The 20,000-nt window shown below is 40.9% G+C and overlaps 1 non-coding gene across 1 annotated transcript; it reads left to right on the forward strand.

Annotated features, from left to right (window-relative positions):
- The first annotated feature begins 18,987 nt into the window (after positions 1-18,987).
- On the forward strand, positions 18,988-19,058 carry TRNAS-GCU (transfer RNA serine (anticodon GCU)). The gene has a single exon. It is a non-coding gene; the product is annotated as a tRNA-Ser (tRNA).
- Positions 19,059-20,000: the final 942 nt, after the last annotated feature.

Raw genomic sequence — 20,000 nt, forward strand, 5'->3', positions numbered from 1 at the left:
TATAAAAGTGTTCCTGGTTAAGTGGGCATTCTGGAGATACCCAACATGCCAGGTCACTATCCAGGGTTAAGAGAGATAGGCTTGTGCACGAAGATCAGTGCACTGTGCACTGCAATGAGCCATTCAAGTCAGCTGTGGGAGAATCTTGAGAGACACTCTCTCACAATAATTAGAGAGTCTCCGTGTTGTAGTGGTAAGACACTCGCCTGGCGTTCCGCGAGCGCTATGTCATGGGTTCGTATCCTGGCCGGGGAGGATTTACTGGGCGCAATTCCTTAACTGTAGCCTCTGTTTAACGCAACAGTAAAATGTGTACTTGGATGAAAAAACGATTCTTCGCGGCGGGATCGTATTCCAGGGACCTGCCCGAGACGCTACGCGTACTAGTGGTTGTACAAGAATGTAACAACTCTTGTATATATCTCAAAAAAAAATCAGCATCTTACAATATTTCCCTGTTTGGTTTAAGACGTGAGGAATAATACACGCAGCAGTCATTGCTGAAGTACTGTATGAAAGAAGTAATTGGCAACTCGGGCGGTTGGCCGACTCTTTTGACAGATGGGAGTGGGTCAGTGGACCTGTCCCTCGGGGCACGCAAGATGGCCGCGGGTTAGAGTGGGTCAGTGGACCTGTCCCTCGGGGCACGCAAGATGGCCGCGGGTTAGAGTGGGTCAGTGGACCTGTCCCTCGGGGCACGCAAGATGGCCGCGGGTTAGAGTGGGTCAGTGGACCTGTCCCTCGGGGCACGCAAGATGGCCGCGGGTTAGAGTGGGTCAGTGGACCTGTCCCTCGGGGCACGCAAGATGGCCGCGGGTTAGAGTGGGTCAGTGGACCTGTCCCTCGGGGCACGCAAGATGGCCGCGGGTTAGAGTGGGTCAGTGGACCTGTCCCTCGGGGCACGCAAGATGGCCGCGGGTTAGAGTGGGTCAGTGGACCTGTCCCTCGGGGCACGCAAGATGGCCGCGGGTTAGAGTGGGTCAGTGGACCTGTCCCTCGGGGCACGCAAGATGGCCGCGGGTTAGAGTGGGTCAGTGGACCTGTCCCTCCGGGCACGCAAGATGGCCGCGGGTTAGAGTGGGTCAGTGGACCTGTCCCTCGGGGCACGCAAGATGGCCGCGGGTTATTGTCAAACACAGGCAGCCATCTTAAGCTCAAGGTCGTCTGGGTGAATGGCGGTCCGGAAATGTTATAGTCAGCGAATTCTTGGGACATTCCCAGTAGGTTGACCCAGGAAGGGCGTGGCATATTCCTGTCTTTTGAGAGGTTAAGTGGAATCAGAAAGAATTTCACTAACAAGCAGGAAGAAAGAAATGTGGAGGTAGAGTTAATGTCATGTGACACCAGGTGAAGAAATTGTTTGCAGTAATGTCAACCTTAAAGTAGCCACGTGCGTAGGCACTCATGGGAAGTGGTATACCATCATTATCAAGTGTCCGATGACACTAGAGAAGGAGGAGACAGTCGTCTGGGGTGTCAGACGGGTTTTCGCTGCAAGGAATAACTCTGTGGAACGTTATGTCACTCGGGATGATATCCCAAGTGTCAGGTGTCAGACGACACCGGACCAACTGACAGTTGCTAATATTGCAGGAGTGTAAGGTGTTAGCAAGAGAGGAGCGCTGGTTGTGTGATACAGTGCTTGGGTTTGCTTGCAGTACTGTCAAGAGGAGAGAGAGAAGGTGATGGTCGATTTTACCAGTCACCTGGGGACACGAGGTGTCACCTTTCACAAGGAGTTCATTGTTGGAATCCAGGAAGAAATAAAGGTGTCAACGGGTTTGACAGCAAGCTGTCACTTAGACAGCTACAGGTCAGGTGTACCTTTATTGAGGCTTTTTTCTTATGTAGTTTGATTGGTTGTGTGAGTCATGTGTCGGGTGACAGCCCTTAACCTTCCTTGACCTGTCACTAGTGAGAGTGACAGGTGACTGTGTTGTGTGTGTGCACAAGTGATTTATAAACACATTGAGATTAGACTGTCATCGTAGATTGCAGTATATTGTATTGATTGAATTAATATTCGTGTGATACTGTGGTTTTATATCTTTACAAAGATCAAGTAAGTGGAATATATCATTGAGTGTTGATTGATTACTCATTGGATTATTTTGTCCGTGTGACAAGTTATTCTCATTGGTGTATTGCATTGTGGTGTAGTGTGATACACCTTGTTAGTGGTCTGTCTGGGGACACGAGATACTTATTCCCTAAGGTTAATTATTTAAGCCATTTAACGTATTTGTTGAAGTCAGAACTGTATTAGTAAAGTCATTGTTGTCATTGATTGCTAGCTGTCAGTTTGTCATAGTATTGAGTTGTTGATTGTTTGTTTCACCTGATGTGATAAACAATAGTTTAACGTATTGAAGTAATTTATAATTGTCAGTGTGACAGTGTATTAACATAACTCTTTGACTGACCACTGTGGAGCGGAGAGTCATTAACGTAACTCTTTGATCACTGTGGAGCGGTGAGTCATTAACGTAACTCTTTGATTGACCACTGTGGAGCAGTGAGTCATTAACGTAACTCTTTGATTGACCACTGTGGGGCGGTGAGTCATTAACGTAACTCTTTCATTGATCACTGTGGAGCGGTGAGTCATTAACGTAACTCTTTGACTGACCACTGTGGAGCGGTGAGTCATTAACGTAACTCTTTGATTGACCACTGTGGAGCGGTGAGTCATTAACATACCTCTTTGACTGACCACTGTGGAGCGGTGAGTCATTAACGTAACTCTTTGATTGACCACTGTGGAGCGGTGAGTCATTAACGTAACTCTTTGATTGACCACTGTGGAGCGGTGAGTCATTAACGTAACTCTTTGATTGACCACTGTGGGGCGGTGAGTCATTAACGTAACTCTTTGATTGATCACTGTGGAGCGGTGAGTCATTAACGTAACTCTTTGATTGACCACTGTGGAGCGGTGAGTCATTAACGTAACTCTTTCATTGACCACTGTGGAGCGGTGAGTCATTAACGTAACTCTTTGATTGACCACTGTGGGGCAGTGTGTCAATAACGTAACTCTTTGATTGACCACTGTGGGCGGTGAGTCATTAACGTAACTCTTTGATTGACCACTGTGGAGCGGTGAGTCATTAACATAACTCTTTGATTGACCACTGTGGGGCAGTGTGTCAATAACGTAACTCTTTGACTGACCACTGTGGAGCGGTGAGTCATTAACGTAACTCTTTGATTGACCACTGTGGAGCGATGAGTCATTAACATAACTCTTTGATTGATCACTGTGGGGCGGTGAGTCATTAACATAACTCTTTGATTGACCACTGTGGGGCAGTGTGTCAATAACGTAACTCTTTGACTGACCACTGTGGAGCGGTGAGTCATTAACGTAACTCTTTGATTGACCACTGTGGGCGGTGAGTCATTAACATAACTCTTTGATTGATCACTGTGGGGCGGTGAGTCATTAACATAACTCTTTGATTGACCACTGTGGGCAGTGTGTCAATAACATAAATGGTCTTAATTGTCAATTATCTTTGAGTGCCGTCCAAGTGACGTGCGCTAACGTAATTGATTGAATGTTTAGGAGACATTGATTATTGAAGCAACTGCAGTTGTTGTTGTTGTCCTTGTGACATTATTGTGCCATTTCATGTTATTTTTTGGTGTTGATTGGGCAATAGTGTACACGAACTGTTTCAGGTAAGTTCATTGTTGTTGATGACCTGTCCAGTGGGTCGAGGCCTTGTGTCTCTATACACCTCTCAAGTTTTTTTTATTGATATAAAAAGCCAAAGTACAAATCACAGAAGAAGGAGATAACAGAAAGATTAAGACAAATCTGGTAGAAGACATAACACATGGCACAGAAAATAGACAAAATATATCATGTAAAAAGCAAAAGGAACATCAACAAAACATGAACATAAAGACAAATTCGTCTACAACTGAAAGGGGCGGAAAGCAAAATACAAACCCGGGCCTCCCAACCCTCACACCGAGGAGCACAATAATACACAAAAGACATGCGCCATAGACACAGGAACAATAAGGACTCACACCATAAGTAACATAAAAAGGCATAAATAATAAATTTGGTACAGAGCAAAAGAAGAGGCCCACGCAGGAGCCAGGAAAGAAACACACTCACACACATCCACACCAAACCACCTTGAAGGGAAACAAGGAACAAGTGCAAAACAACATATAAATACAAACACTCGTGCAAATAGCAAACACCAAGAAACAGACATAAAATACATACAAGGGACACAGGAAAGCACACAATACACAAGCAAAGAAACCCACAAACAGCATGGGACAGAAAATGCATAACATACACAACAAATAAATGACATAAGGACAATAACAAAAAACGTACAAGAAAAAATACACAAAAATTACAACAAATGTACAGAAAACCAACCATCCATAAAACAAAAAAGGGGAGTAAATAAATACACAAGCACGGGCAGTCCGACCCCGCACACAAAGGTGCAGAACTGGACACAAATAAGGGCACCAACAACCAAGTAACATGAAACCCAAAAACTACATATGAGAACATAAATAACATATGAGAACATAAATAACAAAATATGTACAAAGAATAAGCAATTACAAGGACAAGGAAATAATCACACGCACACACAACCCAAGCAACATTCACAACCACACCACTCCACACCAATACACTTGATTAATCTTTGTATGTAGATAGAAGCTGCCTCGTATGGGCCAATAAGCCTTCTGCAGTTACCTCTATTCTTATGTTCTTATGTTTCACCCCACTTGTATCCCTTATGTATCCCCTCATGTTTTCACTTTTATTGTCTTATCACCTGACCCAGTGCGGGTATAAAATCAACCAGCCCTGTAAAATCTCTTCACTTGCGAATGAACCATGGAGGTTCGAAACGTTGTGCAAATTGTATAAATAAGTGTAATACATTCTGTAGTAATTCACTTTTTCTTCACCTTAACATTACGAAAATTAGTTTTGGAGAACTCCTATTTCAGCTAAGCCCTGATACTAAGAAAATAGTTAGAGGGATAGAAAAAGAGGGATAGAAAACCAGAAAATAATAAATACAGAATATGCGGTCATATTCAATGAAACATGTTTGAAAGAAAACCTGCTGCCAGTATATACCAATATATATATATATATATATATATATATATATATATATATATATATATATATATATATATATATATATATATATATATATATATATATATATATATATATATATATATATATATATATATACATGGGTAAGTACTAATAGGTAAGTATTGATAGGGTAAGTACTGATAGTTAAGTACTGATAGGGTAAGTACTGATAGGGTAAGTACTGATAGGTAAGTACTGATATGGTAAGTACTGATAGGTAAGTACTGATAGGGAAAGTACTGATAGGTAAGTACTGATAGTTAAGTACTGATAGTTAAGTACTGATAGGGTAAGTACTGATAGGGTAAGTACTGATAGGGTAAGTACTGATAGGTAAGTACTGATAGGTAAGTACTGATAGGTAAGTACTGATATGGTAAGTACTGATAGGGTAAGTACTGATAGGGTAAGTACTGATAGTTAAATACTGATAGGGTAAGTACTGATAGGTAAGTACTGACAGGGTAAGTACTGATAGGTAAGTTCTGATAGGAAAGTACTGATAGGGTAAGTACTGATAGGGTAAGTACTGATAGGGTAAGTACTGATGGGGTAAGTACTGATTGGTTAAGTAGTGATAAGGTAAGTACTGATAGGTAAATACTAATAGGGTAAGTACTAATTGGTAAGTATTGATAGGGTAAGTACTGATAGAACATAAGAACAAAGGCAACTGCAGAAGGCCTGTTGGCCCATACGAGGCAGCTCCTATTTATAACCACTCAATCCCACTCATATACATGTCCAACCCGCGCTTGAAACAATCGAGGGACCCCACCTCCACAATGTTACACGGCAATTGGTTCCATAAATCAACAACCCTGTTACTGAACCAGTATTTACCCAAGTCTTTCCTAAATCTAAACTTATCCAATTTATACCCATTGTTTCGTGTTCTGTCTTGTGTTGATACTTTTAATACCCTATTAATATCCCCTTTGTTATGTCCATTCACCTACTTGTAAACCTCTATCATGTCACCCCTAACTCTTCGCCTTTCCAGTGAATGCAACTTAAGCTTTGTTAATCTTTCTTCATATGAAAGATTTCTAATTTGGGGAATTAACTTAGTCATCCTACGCTGGACACGTTCAAGTGAATTTATATCCATTCTATAATATGGCGACCAAAACTGAACTGCATAATCTAAATGGGGCCTAACTAGAGCAAGATATAGCTTGAGAACCACACCAGGTGTCTTGTTACTAACGCTGCGATTAATAAATCCAAGTGTCCGATTTGCCTTATTACGAACATTTATGCATTGATCCTTTTGTTTTAAATTCTTACTAATCATAACTCCCAGATCCCTTTCGCAATTCGACTTCGCAATCTCAACACCATCTAGCTCGTATCTTGTAACCCTATCATCATTACCTAACCTCAGAACTTAAGAACATAAGAACAAAGGTAACTGCAGAAGGCCTATTGGCCCATACGAGGCAGCTCCTATTCTATAACCACCCAATCCCACTCATATACTTGTCCAACCCGTGCTTGAAACAATCGAGGGACCCCACCTCCACAATGTTACGCGGCAACTGGTTCCACAAATCAACAACCCTGTTACTGAACCAGTATTTACCCAAGTCTTTCCTAAATCTAAACTTATCCAATTTATATCCATTGTTTCGTGTTCTGTCCTGTGTTGATACTTTTAATACCCTATTAATATCCCCCCGGTTATGTCCATTCATCCACTTGTAAACCTCTATCATGTCACCCCTAGCTCTTCGCCTTTCCAGTGAATGCAACTTAAGCTTTGTTAATCTTTCTTCATATGAAAGATTTCTAATTTGGGGAATTAACTTAGTCATCCTACGCTGGACACGTTCAAGTGAATTTATATCCATTCTATAATATGGCGACCAAAACTGAACTGCATAATCTAAATGGGGCCTAACTAGAGCAAGATATAGCTTGAGAACCACACCAGGTGTCTTGTTACTAACGCTGCGATTAATAAATCCAAGTGTCCGATTTGCCTTATTACGAACATTTATGCATTGATCCTTTTGTTTTAAATTCTTACTAATCATAACTCCCAGATCCCTTTCGCAATCCGACTTCGCAATCACAACACCATCTAGCTCGTATCTTGTAACTCTATCATCATTACCTAACCTCAGAACTTTACATTTATCAGCATTAAACTGCATCTGCCAATCCTTTGACCATTTCAAAACCCTATCTAGATCAACTTGAAGTGATAGTGAGTCCTCCTCCGAATTAATTTCCCTACCGATTTTCGTATCATCGGCAAATTTGCAAATGTTGCTACTCAAACCGGAATCTAAATCATTTATATATATTATAAACAACAGAGGTCCCAGGACAGAGCCTTGAGGCACTCCACTTACAACATTTTCCCACTCTGACTTGATTCCATTTATACTAACTCTCTGTTTCCTTTGGTATAGCCATGCCCTAATCCAGCTTAATATAGCACCCCCAATACCATGAGACTCTATTTTTTTAATCAGTCTTTCATGTGGCACTGTATCAAAAGCTTTGCTAAAGTCAAGGTATACAACATCGCAATCCTTACCACTATCAACTGCCTCAACAATGCTAGAATAAAAAGATAACAAATTTGTTAAACATGAACGGCCATTTATAAAACCATGTTGCGACTCAATTATTAATTTATGTTTTTCAAGATGAAGACGAATTTATTTGCTATTATAGATTCGAGTAACTTTCCCACAATAGACGTTAGGCTAATTGGTCGATAGTTAGACGCAAGTGATCTATCTCCTTTCTTAAAAACTGGTATCACATTAGCAACTTTCCAAAACTCTGGCACTCTGCCTGACTCTATTGATTTATTAAATATGGTTGACAGTGGGTCACAAAGCTCCTCTTTGCATTCTTTAAGCACCCTAGCAAACACTTCATCCGGCCCTGGGGATTTGTTTGGTTTGAGTTTTACTATTTGTTTAAGAACATCCTCCCTGGTAACTGCTAAACTCGTCAACCTGTCCTCGTCCCCACCCACATAGACTTGTTCGGCTGAAGGCATATTGTTAAGTTCCTCTTTAGTAAATACAGATACAAAATATTTATTAAAAATACTACTCATCTCTTCATCACTATCTGTTATTTGACCTGTCTCAGTTTTTAATGGACCTATCCTTTCCCTAGTCTTAGTACGATATAACTGAAAAAACCCTTTAGGATTTGTCTTTGCTTGCCCTGCTATGCGAACTTCATAGTTTCTTTTTGCTTTCCTTATCTCTTTTTTAACATTTCTAACCAGTTGTACGAATTCCTGTTCTAAAGTGACCTCCCCATTTTTAATCCTTTTGTACCAAGCTCTCTTTTTACCTATAAGGTTCTTCAAATTCTTTGTTATCCACTTTGGGTCATTAGTATACGATCTATTCAATTTGTATGGTATACTACGTTCCTGTGCTTTGTTTAGAATATTCTTAAATAAGTTATATATTGAATCCACATCGAAATCCCCATTTAAGTCACCTATCGCTGGGTTCATGTCTCGCTCCAAGACCGGCCCACACCCCATACCCAAGCCTTTCCAATCAATTTGACCCAAAAAATTTCTTAGGCTATTAAAATCAGCTTTTCGAAAATCTGGCACTTTAACAGAATTTTCTCCTACTGGTCTATTCCATTCTATGCTAAATCTGATTTCTTTGTGATCACTGCTCCCTAGCTCACTCCCTATTTCGATGTCATTAATTTGCGTTTCCCTGTTAGTTAACACTAAATCTAAAATATTATTTTCCCGTGTTGGTTCCTTAATGTGTTGCGTAAGAAAGCAATCGTCAATTAATTCTAGAAAATCTTCTGCTTCACTATTCCCTGTTTTGTTCAACCAGTTTATTCCGCTAAAATTAAAGTCACCCATGACATAAATACTGTTAGATCTAGATGCTCTAGATATTTCATCCCATAGATGCTTTGCTTCCATTCTGTCTAAATTTGGTGGCCTATATATTACTCCTATTATAATATTATTAGCTTTTTCGTTTAATTCAATCCAAATAGTTTCTGTGTGTGGCTCTGTTTTGATTCCCTCTTTGAGACTACATTTCAAATTGTCCCTAACATATATGGCTACTCCACCTCCTCGTCTAATATATCTATCTGTGTGAAATAGTTTAAATCCATATATTTGATATTCAGCTAATAGTTCTCTATTTTCTACATTCATCCACGTTTCGGTAAGTGCAATAATATCTATTTTTTCTGTGCAGACAAGAGCATTTAATTCGTTAATTTTATTTCTTAGACTTCTACTGTTAGTGTAATATACCCTAAGTGAATTGTTATTTTGCGGACCTTCTCTTTCCCTGATCGTTTTGCCAATTCCTTTCTCCCACAAACACATACTTTTATTACCTCCTTCCTCCAAATCAATTCCCATACCTCTATCTACTAACAGTTTAAACCCAAACAAACACCTCTAACCACTTCTTCTAGCGAGTTCGCAACAGCAACAACCCCAGCTCTCGATAGATGCACCCCATCACGAGCATACATTTCATTTCTTCCATAGAAGTGTTCCCAGTTGTCTATGAAAGATATTGCATTTGATTTGCAATATCTTTCCAGCCGGCAATTGACACCAAGTGCCCTCGATATCCATTCATTTCCCACTCCCTTTCTTGGAAGAATGCCACATATGATCGGGATTCCTCCCTTGCTCCTAACTAACTCTATGGCTGTTTTATACCTCTGAATCAGTTCCTCACTCCTGACTCGACCAACATCATTTCCTCCCACGCTAATGCAAATAATGGGATTGTTCCCATTACCAGCCATAATATCATTCATGTTGTTTATAATATCACCAATGCCAGCTCCGGGATAGCAAACCCTTAACCTGTTCCCCCTATCTCTAGCACAAAACGTTCTATCCAAATACCTTATCTGGGAATCTCCCACAACTAATGTTTGCTTAGGTACTTCCTTTACTTTCTGAGGGGCCTGCGCTTCCTTTCTCTTCGTTGCTTTCCCTTTTGCGCGATCCACAGTCTCTCCACAGCACTCGTCCTCCAAAACGTCAAATGAATTTGAAGTTGCTATGGCGTTTGAAGGCGGCTTTATCAAAGTCTTCTTAAGGCCCCTGTCTTTCGCAACTCTCCAAGACGAGGTCCCTTTACTGCTGGTCTCCTTCGTTACTTCTCGTTGTTTTTTAAGCTGACGCACCTCCTCCCGCAGAGAGTCCAACTCTGTCCTCAGGGCTCCCACTAGAGTCACCAGGTCCTTCACTACAACTTCCATATTGCTATGATAATATAACAACACTCAGGAGCTCCGGTTAACACAACCTCTCACTGTGACTTCACCTGACCGACTGTCAGGTTGATAAACTTTACATTTATCAGCATTAAACTGCATCTGCTAATCCTTCGACCATTTCAAAACCCTATCTAGATCAACTTGAAGTGATAGTGAGTCCTCCTCCGAATTAATTTCCCTACCGATTTTCGTATCATCGGCAAATTTGCAAATGTTGCTACTCAAACCTGAATCTAAATCATTTATGTATATTATAAACAACAGAGGTCCCAGGACAGAGCCCTGAGGCACCCCACTTACAACATTTTCCCACTCTGACTTGACTCCATTTATACTAACTCTCTGTTTCCTTTGGTATAGCCATGCCCTAATCCAGCTTAATATAACACCCCCAATACCATGAGCTTCTATTTTTTTAATTAGTCTTTCATGTGGCACTGTATCAAAAGCTTTACTAAAGTCAAGGTACACAACATCGCAATCCTTACCACTATCAACTGCCTCAACAATGCTAGAATAAAAAGATAACAAATTTGTTAAACATGAACGGCCATTAAATAGGTAATTACTGATTGGGTAAGTACTGGTAGGTAAGTTAAGGTTAGCATGTATTGATAGGGGTAAGTACTTATAGGTAAGTACTCATAGGATAAGTACGGATAGGTAGGCACGTGTATATATGTAATAATAGGGCAAGTACTGATAGGTAAATACTAGTAGGCACGTACTGACAGGGAAAGTACCGATAGGTAGGTGTTGACAGGGAAGTACTGATAGGTAAGTACTGATAGGGTAAGTACTGACAGGTAAGTACTGATAGGTAGGTACTGATAAGGTAGGTACTGATAGGTAAGTACTGATATGGTAAGTACTGATAGGTAAGTACTGGTAGGGTAAGTTCTGATATGTAAGTACTGATAGGGAAAGTACTGATAGGTAAGTACTGATAGGGTATATACTGATAGGTAGGTACTGATAGGTAAGTACTGATAGAGTAAGTTCTGATAGGTGAGTACTAATAGGGTATATACTGATAGTGTAAGTACTGATAGGTAAGTACTGATAGGGTACGTACTGATAGGGTAAGTACTCAGAGGTAAGTACTGATAGGGTAAGTACCAATAGGTAAATACTGATAGGGTAAGTACTGATAGGTAAGTATTGATAGGATAAGTACTGATCGGGGAAGTACTGATAGGTAAGTACTGATAGGGTAATTCCTGATCGCGTAAGTACAGATAGGGTAAGTACTGATTGGGTAAGTACTGATAGGTAAGTACTGATAGGGGTAAGTTCTGATACGGTAAGTACTGATAGGGTAAGTTCTGATTCGGTAAGTGCTGATAGGTAGACCCCCAGGGTAAGGCTGAAGAACTGATTCGCAAGTGGAGTGATGCAGCATCCTCCTCCTCCCTTCCTGCAAAAATCAGCAGGGAACAGCTCCTGCGACATGATGACAGAAGAATTAGGATAACAAGAGCACTGTCTAGTGATGACGAATATGGGGAACCAATCACAGCTCAGGAAGTAAGGGGCGCTATGAAAAAGGGTAAATACAGCACCTGGTGAAGATGGCGTCACCTACGACATACTCAATGCACTGTGTGAAGTGTCTGGGAATCCACTACTCCACCTGTTTAACAAGTCGTTCCTAAGTGGAGTGTTGCCCACACAATGGAAACACGCAATAATTGTTCCCATACCGAAGCCTAATAACCCTGGCAATTACAGACCTATCAGTCTCGTGTCATGCACTTGCAAGATGCTTGAAAGGATCATCCTAAACCGACTGTTGCACAAAATAGGCAGGTTAAGGGAGGGGATCAGTGGATTTGTTAAGGGACGGAGCACAGCAAATTGTATAGTTAATTACTTGGCTAATGACACGGCTAGGTACTCTGTATTTGTTGACATCAAAGGAGCCTTCGACAAAGCACAGGGGATTGCGATCCTAGACGAGCTTGCATGCATGGGTGTCAAGGGGAGACTCATGAAATGGGTTGAAGACTACCTCACAGGAAGGAAAGCCAAGGTTTGCTTCAATGGAGCAGTCTCCAGAACAATGAATATGGAACTATTGACCCCCCAAGGCGGAGTCTTAAGCCCTACACTATTCAATGTACTTATGAACGCTATTGCAAATATTGATTTTCCGGAAGGAACACAATAAGTGGGATATGCAGATGATGTCCTAATACAAGCTCCCACCTTGTGAAAAATTGAACAGTCCATTGAACTCCTTGGAAGGAAGTGTATTGAGCTCGGTTTCACTCTCTCTACAAACAAGACGAAGGCATACTCCCATCACAAGCGGAGAGCAAATGAAGAACTGCAAATTAATGGTGTAACACTTGAATGGGTTGACCACTATCGGTATCTTGGCGTCACTGTCGGCTCTAACAAGGGGAAGAAAGAGGAGCTCAATCAACTCATAGGAACATGCAAAAGTCGACTCAGGGCTGATAGGTAGGTGTTGCTTTCATAGCTTTCAGGGCACTGAAAGCTATGACCTGGAATGGACATGGAGCCTCTATTGCCGTGCTTAAAATGATGTACACAGAATATGTGCGCTCCGTCATAGACTATGCCGCACCAGTTCTGTGCACCTACTCCCAACGCGATATAAAAAGGCTTGAAAGCAATCAAAATGAAGCCATGACAATCATTCTTAGAGTTCCAAGAACTGCCAAAACGTCTAATCTACGAGAGGAGTTGTCCCTTCCCAGTGTTAAAAGTAGAATTCAGGAGCTGAATGCTAAGCTTGCAATTAGGATAGCCAGAGATCCCCATTACAATGATATTGCTAAGAAAAAACTGAGCTCTGTGCTACTTTCAGGGGGAAACAGGAGAAGCAAAAAATGGCATCACAGATCAGTCTGCTACCTCGAAGAGCTTCACCTGCTTGAGCAAGCCCGTGAGCTCCTGCCTGTAGAGAGGTTACCTCCCTGGGAGGATGACTCATGCAAGATCATCATCAATGAAATGGCAATGAAAAAATCCAACATGTTACCACAAGAAATGAGGCACAAGTATCTCGAGGAAATTTATAAAGAAGCCGGAGATGAACTAGATCAAATCTACACTGACGGGTCATCTAATCCAGTCAATAACAGGGCTGGTGCAGCATACACGGTAATCAAGGACAATACTTTCCAACGCAGAAATGAAGAAAAAGCACGTATTGAGAACTAAGCCTCTTCAACAAGCAAGCAGAGCTAACTGCCATTGTTATGGCGCTAAGGTTTCTTAAACGGAAAACTAATGGTGCAGTGATTTGCACCGATTCAAAAGCAGCACTACAAAGCCTAAGTAAAAATCGGCCAGAAAATCTTGCAATAGTTGCTGAAATTAAGAGAGCTGTGAGAGTACTTACCAATCAGGGAAGAGTCATCAAGTTTCTGTGGATCCCCTCCCATGTTGGGATATGTGGGAATGAACGAGCAGATGTGCTGGCTGCTGAAGGCGCTGAAGGAGACCATATTGAATACTTCATACCCAAGACTCTACTACAAATTAGAGGTATTGTCAGGCAACATCACCGTGACAAGGTAACTGAAGAAAGTAGGATAGAAGCACAAACCAGCGAATCTGTACGATGGTACAACATGGTTGCAGCTGGCAATCCCAATCATTATGGCCGAAGAGGAGGAGGACGAGGGAGAGAATCAGTAATAGCGAGAATCCGTCTTGAATGCAAATATCCATGGAGATATGGAATGGAAACAACAGTTGATCAGCGAAGTTGCAGAATCTTTGGTGAGAGTGATGGACACCGCCTTGACCACTATCTACGTGAATGTGAACACCTGAGAGAAATCAGAAATATATGCAGAATAATAAACCCCACATTGTTTGAGTTAGGAAAACACTATTTGTCAAATATTGATACTGTTCTTAAAAGATTTCCCCATTTTGCACCCGCAAGATAACGTAAGCATTTAAGGGTTGATAGATGTTAATCTTCTCTTTTGAGGAGCTGTTCACTTGAGACAGTTAAGCAAGTCCCAGCTGTGTCTGGGTACAAGTGACAGGATGAACCCAGCGGGTTTTCTTTCTATTGGGGAGTGTGGTACATGCTGCTATGGCGGTGTGTTCACTCACAAGATGAGTGGCGCTGCCCAATAAACTCGCCCCTCTGGGCAAAATTTAATTTTAAATAATTAACTAATAGGATAAATACTAATAGGTAAGTACTGATAGAGTAAGTACTGATAGGCAAGTACTGATAGGTAAGTACTGATAGGGTAAGTACTGATCGGTAAGTTCTGATAGGCAAGTACTGATAGGTTAAGTACTGATAGGCAAGTACTGATAGGGTAAGTACTGATAGATAAGTACTGATAGGTAAGTACTGATAGGTAAGTTTCAACTCTCTCTACATGACTACTATATTGTCTCGCCCAATCTCCCCCTCCACCACGCTGCCAGTACCCAGCCCCGGCCCCAGCCCCCAGACCAACGCCCCCAGTACCCAGATACACACAACATCCTGTTGGAACCTGTTCAAAATAGCATAATGATAATGGGACTATAAATGTATTTACCATTCAACGAAACTTTATCAATAATTAGCTTACTGCTCACACAGATAATGCCAGTCTAGCAATCATAATATTGCAGCAAGCATTAAAGAAGCGAGCATCGGGTATTGCACCATGTTTCGCAAGACCATATGATATATATGTCCCGAGTCTGCTTCTGGGCTCAGTCTGAGCCTGGGCGCTGCAGGGCGAGGATCCCGCGTCACTCTCACTCTCCGTCGTCTGGCTTCGTCGCCGCAACATTATTATTATTAACATCTTTATTGACAAAATTAATTACAATTTTGCCTAATCTGAGGATTTTGATAGTCTTATTAAATTGAGGTTAATGCTAGTATTCACTGTCACGCAGGACAGAGGGTCATACATAAGACAATAGGCCTAAACTGTAGGCTGAAGCACATATATATCACGGTTACAATCAATGTTTTAATGTGTGGATATGTGAAAACAACTTTCTATTGTGCACTGCCACACAAGGGCAGGGATGGGTTCATAAGTGATGCAGCTTAGAATATAAGTAGAAATTGTTCTTCATTCTTTAAAATGGACAAGCAAATTTTGGGTAAATTGTTAGGATGTCGTCCAGAACACCTGAGTCAATAAAATAGTTACACAGTTGGTGGTACAATAGGCCAGGAGGTCTAAAGTCCTTTACGGTTTCACATTCATCAATATAGTGTTCTAGTGAATGCATTAAAGGTTTATCACAGAGTTTACAATCTGAATATTCTGGTAGTGGCTCAGCCTCACTAACCTGCCAGATGTGTCTATAGCCAAGGCGAATTCGCGCAATTACTACATCACATTGCCTGGTCCGATTAATGTGCTGACCATACAAATACCTATTATTACAGAACTTGTCATAACTTTTAATACTGCAGCTTTCAGGTCTCTGTGCATTTCTTAGTTCTTCTAAATCTGAATTAATTTCTTTAATTTGTATGTTTCTAATAACTGCATTAGATAGTCCAAAATCATAATCAATGTTTTCTTTCCTGCAAGCCTCATTGGCCAATTGATCTACAAAGTCATGTTTTTCAACTCCAACATGGGATGGGATCCACACAAATTTTATACAAGAATTATTATCATTGGCAAAAATTACATTCCATTTAATAATAAAGTCATTCATCCCGTTGACCGCACAAGTTTCCTTTATAAGTAAGTATTTATATACAAAAAAATATTGTAATTGGTCATTCTACTATTGTTTAATTATTAAAGAACTAATAAGTACTTACCTATACGGAGAGGTGAGGTCTGTATATGCACTGCCTAATGCCTTCTTTCATTAATCTGTGTTGGGTCCGGTAATCAATGTCCCGCGGTACGGTCTCTTGGTTGGCGGTCTGGTCAACCAGGCTGTTGACGCCGCTGCTCGCAGTTCGAGGTATGAATCACAACACAGTTGGACACGTATCAGTTAACAGCTACCAGTTATCCTGTGGTGTTTATCATGTTCTCTTTTGACCACGGTGAGAGGTCGGCTAGGCTCCCTCCCTCGACAACACTATATATGTATACATATATATATATGTAAGTAAGATTAATAATTCTAACACAAATTTTAATTTTTTCAATATTTCTTATGTTTTTCTTCACTGTCGGTGGTAATGAAAACATCAATTCTCCAAAATTCATTTTTTTATTAATGGTCTGACGCTTAGAAGCGTTTCTCATCTTCTTTATATGAACGATTGAAAAACTAATGAACTGAATCTTAATATTTGTGCAAGTACGAGTAATTTTGTAACTTTTATTCTTATGTTTCCAGATCAGGAGAACGTGGTATTAAACCAGTCAGTTGAAGGTTATCTTGAGAGGTTATCTTGAGATGATTTTGGGGCTTTTAGTGTCCCCGCGGCCCGGTCCTCGACCAGGCCTCCACCCCCAGGAAGCAGCCCGTGACAGCTGACTAACTCCCAGGTACCTATTTTACTGCTAGGTAACAGGGGCTCGGCTCCCAAAGGCTCGGGCTCGGGAAGCATCATTCAAGAAGATCGAAAATAATAATGGCGGAATTTAAGGACAAGATTCTCTGTGAGGTTCGTGATAGCTACCCATCCTACACCTGCTGGAAACCATCTTCTCTTTACTCGCTCGCACGTGATAGCACGAATTCATATTGTTCTTTTGAAAATGTAGTAAGAACTATGCACTGGGACGATTTTGATGAAGTATGGAGGAAGGAACAAATGATTCCAAATGCCTTAACAGAAAGAACACACACACATCTGACGAAAAATCTACCTGGCTTGCCATATCTTCCTGGCTTGAAGGGCCTCTGGTATGGTATTGACGTCCCAGATAATGGGCAGAATAACTGGTATGGAAATGTGAGCCTTAAGGCCAATTTCTGGCATTTACTGAAGATGCTACATAATTTCTACATCTATTTCGTCGAAGTAGTTGAATTTAGAACTAAAAGTGCCTCGAGACTCCTGATAACAACTCAAGACCTTCCCCTGGAGCGCTATGACCCTCACAGGTTCGGAGGACCCTGGTACAGAGATCCCAACAGTGGAGAAGATTATTTCCTTACCGACGCGCGCAGGTTCAATGGCACAGAAAATATCTATGGTCATGATGTTGAAATAATTTTTGTTATATCAGATGCCATGTGTGATTCTTTGTTCAAAATATCGATCATTGAGCCAGTAAATCACTATGAGGCAAACAGTGGCTCAAAAAATATGTGCAGAAAACACAGGTCTGGTGGGAAAAAGGGAATCTGTACCAGTCCATGGACGATGGAGGAGAGCTATTATTATTATTATACTCACTATCATTGCATATGTAATAAAAATGTTACTTTATGATGAAATAAGGAATAAGTTGTGCATGGGTAAAATAAATCATATCTGCTCCATCCATGGGTGTTCACAGGAATTGTGTAAAACTGGTTAGAAGTTCAGATAGCTTGCCAACCCTTTGATTTCTAAGTTACAATTCTTCTAGAGAAGTCGTGGGAGAATTAGTAGTGACGAACTGGTGATCACTAATAGCAAGTTCGAGCCCAGAGAAAATGTGCGGCTGCCACACTCAGGAAATTTCAAATTAAATGAATACAGTGAAATAAACCACCGTTGCCACTCTCCTCCTATAGGATCCGAGGCCTGTGGTCGATGGGGAGAAATTGGAAGGAGTTTTCTCAGGAACCTAGGTTCCAGGCTCATCGAAGCAACAAAGATACCCTAGAGCAGCGAGTTTTCCTTTTTCAGCTCCTCGTTGTGGGGATTCATTAGGATATATATTTCCTTCTCCGAGGCTATGGGTCCCTACAGTTGAACCAGAGGTGGTACGTCACTATTTCCTACATATGTAGGATTAAAAGTGGTATTGCTGACATACTTCCACAATACATAAATCAATGTCTCTAACATGTATGCAATACACAAATATACGTCTCTTTTAAAGTTTTTTATTAATTTGTAATTAATTATTTATTTTTATCCAAATTTAATCCATACATATTGCAGACGATGAGTCACAATAACGTGGCTGAAGATATGAAGAGTAAACCACACACCAGAAGATGAGGAGATGACGTCTCCTCATCTTCTGGTGTGTGGTTTAGTCTCCATACATATTGTGTAGCTTACTAATGTTTATATATACTTGCATGTTTATATATACTTGCACACATGTTTTATATATACCTGCATGTTTATATATACTTGCATGTTTATATATACTAGCACACATGTTTGGCCTCTGTGAAATAATTCGAACAGTTATAAATTAATTAAAAAACTATTGTAGTATTGTTAAATTTACACATGTTATAATGGTCACGTCAACCAGCCTGAGATGAAATATTGGTATGCAATTGCCGTTGTTTATGAGTCCATTATGTAAGAACCAATTACACTAATTTTATTAATAAAATATACAAAATCAAATCTGAAAATTATTAATAATTTTCCTGAATTCCCCCCCCACACACACACACACACACACACACACACACACACACACACAAACACACACACACACACACACACACACACACACACATCGGTGGTTCAGTGGTAGAATTCTCGCCTGCTACGCGGGAGGCCCGGGTTCGATTCCTGGCCGATACACATTTGATAGGGTAGATAAAGACAGGCTATTTAACACAAGGGGCACACGCACAAGGGGACACAAGGTGGAAACTGAGCGCCCAAATGAGCCACAGAGATATTAGAAAGAACTTTTTTAGTGTCAGAGTGGTTGACAAATGGAATGCATTAGGAAGTGATGTGGTGAAGGCTGACTCCATACACAGTTTCAAGTGTAGATATGATAGAGCCCAATAGGCTCAGGAATCTGTACACCTGTTGATTGACGGTTGAGAGGCGGGACCAAAGAGCCAGAGCTCAACACCCTCAAACACAACTAGGTGAGTACAACTAGGTGAGTACAAACACACATACGACCTACGATGAATTCTACGACCAGGCAACAAAAATAAGGCAAGAAAGAGAGGAGTGGGCAGACTGCATATTTTTGGATTGTCAGAAAGCCTTTGATACAGTGCCACACAAGAGGTTAGTGAAAAAGCTGGAGATGTAGGGTGGAGTGAAAGGGAAGGTACTCCATTTGATAAAGGAGTACCTAAGCAACAAGAGACAACGAGTCTGTGTGAGGGGTGAGGTCTCAGATTGGCGAGACGTTACAAGTGGAGTCCCGCAGGGGTCAGTCCTTGGACCTATACTGTTTCTGGTAAATGTAAAGATCTCCCAGTGGGTATAGACTCGTTGCTCTCAATGTTTGCTGATGAGGCGAAAATTATAAGGAGGATTGAAACAGAGGATAATAGTAGGAGGCTACAAGATAACCTAGACAAACTGATTGAATGGTCCAACAATGGCTGTTAAAGTTCAACCAGAGTAAATGCAAAGTAATGAAACTAGGCGGTGGAAACAGGAGGAAAACACACAGGATACAGAATAGGAGATGAAGTACTTAATGAAACGAACAGAGAAAAAGATGTAGGAGTTGATATCACACCAAATCTGTCTCCTGAAGCCCACATAAAAAGA

This window comes from Procambarus clarkii, chromosome 49 (assembly GCF_040958095.1).
Source record: "Procambarus clarkii isolate CNS0578487 chromosome 49, FALCON_Pclarkii_2.0, whole genome shotgun sequence".
Lineage (NCBI taxonomy): Eukaryota > Metazoa > Arthropoda > Malacostraca > Decapoda > Cambaridae > Procambarus > Procambarus clarkii.